Genomic DNA, 2,647 nt, shown 5'->3' with positions numbered 1-2,647 from the left:
AGTATTAAACAGAAATTTATAACTTTCTTCAACAATTACAATTAATCATCTCAATAATATGTGGTTGATAAAAATTTTTTGTTCATTTCATTTGTAACCTAAAGTTTATAAGTAAAATAAGTAAAATAAATTAATTCAATTATAAGTAATAATAAGTCAATTATAATCAATTATAAGTAAAATAAATTAATTAGAAGTGAAATGAAAAATGTTAAAGGGAAAAGAAAAATCACGATCAGTTTAAAATTTGAAAAATTGTAAATCTTCTGGAAAATTCGAAAAATAATAAATTTTCCGGAAAATCATTTCTAGTTTAATTGCGATGATTTTTTCTATTTTAATCATATATTAATTAATAAAATTTAACAATCTGAATTACTATTTTAAGAAATATGATATTACTGCAAAATTAGCATTTATTTTATACGATACGTAAAGTAAATTATCGTATAATATAAATGAATTTTTTTTTTTAAATATGAACGAATAAACAGAAAGGAGAAAAAATAATGATCAGTAATTGAATATTTGAAAGTTTAAAATTTAGAAATTTGAATATTCGAAAAGTTTGACCTTTGCCCCATTTAGCATTTATTCAGTCATGAAAAAAAGAACAGATGAAACCGTAATTAAAAATAATAATAGCATTAAAATTTTCCTCTCTTTCTCTTTGATACAATAGCTAGTTATATTGTGAATAAAAATTTATTGAAATTTATAAAAATTTTACTTTTTTTGATTTGAAAAATTTGAAATTTATTATTTTTTTCTTTTTTTTGTTATTGAAATTTTCTCTATTTCTTTAAAATGTCTCTTCTTCAGCCTTTTTTTTCTCCCTCTTTTATCTTTTAATTTTTCCCTTATTTATCAGTTCTTTATGCAAAAGTAATGAAATTCATTAACGTGTCAAATCAGTACAAACAAAAATGATGTCACGAAAAAAGGGAAGAATTGAGTCAAGTATAATTTCAATTAAAAAAGATTTCCGGAAATTTTGAAAACATCATTCCGGTATATTCGAATTTCATCAAACATAAAATTTTAATTTTACTTAAATTAATTTACTTAAATCTTATCATTTTTTTTTTGTCACGCAAATTAAAACCAAAAATAAAGAACTGAATTATAATTATAGTTATTTGAGCATTGAGAAATGCGCAAAAACATTTGAAATGAATTTAAAAGCATAGCTTAAAATGATAAGGACAAACGTACGTAGCAATGATAAACGTACGTATGTCATTTCGAATTATCATTGCAATAGCTATAATGCTTCCATAATAAATATTTTCTTGTTTAAGCTTAGCTAATTTATATTTAACCGACCTTTTATCTCATTACCATATAAGTTGACCACTTCGATTGCTAGTTAAGTGACCATTCATCGATCTCATTGGCATCACTTATTAATTAAACAAAAATTAGTCTAAACAAATTTAATGCTTACATTGAGAAATATTTTGACCACTTTAGCAAAGTGATCATCATTAGATGGATCCATTTAATAATAATCATTTAATAATATGATGCATTTGATATTAATAATTAATAATATAATAATCATTTAATGATTTAATAACAAACAAAAAAAGACTGAAATAATTGAGATAATTTCAAAAACTTTCTAAAAATAATTTGTAAGCATTCAAAAATGGAAATTATACAAACATTTGTAATGAAAAGAAATTGAAGATTAAGCTTCCCATACATTTAACTTTATGTAACACAAAATCCGGAAAATATAAATCATCTTCCGGATTTTGTAATACACGAAAAACAAATAAAAAGGGCCTCAAAATGCCTGAAAGCAACGAATTAATTACTAGCCAGAAATCCACAAATGATTTATCCCGAATGATTAGATATAGTAGTAGCGCAATAAAGTGGGCCAATTGTTAATTACAATGATATAACTAAATTATCACTTGTAATGATAAGCTATCATTTGTTATAAGTAGAAATGAAATGAAAACATAAAAAGTAAAAAGAAAAAACTGAGAAGAAATTTAACATATTTATTGCTAATTACCACAAAAGTAATTAATTTAACACATTTATTGCTAATTGTTATAAAAATAATTGTGGCGATTAAATAAATTACACCATGCATTTCTATTTAGCATAAAAGAAATTCATTGTTTTAAAGATAGAACGAAAATTTCAAATAGAATTTGAATTCAAATATATGCAGGAAATTTTCTCATCAATTTGCATAATAATCTTTTTTCAAATGAGCAAAAAAGAAATGATTTAAAGTGATTGTTTTAATTCTATTTTTTACAATGATCAAATCATTCACTGAATACAATTACCAATAAAGAAGTAACTGATCGTTGATTTTGTGAAGTGACAAATTTGACACAAATCTATCGTCTTATCAGTTATCGCCATGACTAAGATTTAATATTATTAATTTATCATTTATCAATGGTAACCTCAAATTATCAAGATTTTAAATTATCATAAAGGAAATAGAGCTGAAAAAGATGTTTTACATCCTACAGCGAAAACTCCTTGTAGTTTTCCCTGAACTGTATGGAATGAAACCAAAACGTTGGAATCCGAGAGAGAAATAGAGAGAAGAAAAGAAGTACAGAATAGAGGAAGAAAAAGAAGGATGGAGTTATGTAGAGTGTGAGCATAATGC

The sequence above is a fragment of the Loa loa genome, assembly GCF_000183805.2.
Source record: "Loa loa unplaced genomic scaffold supercont3.276, whole genome shotgun sequence".
In the NCBI taxonomy this organism is placed as follows: domain Eukaryota; kingdom Metazoa; phylum Nematoda; class Chromadorea; order Rhabditida; family Onchocercidae; genus Loa; species Loa loa.
This window is presented reverse-complemented; position numbering follows the sequence as displayed.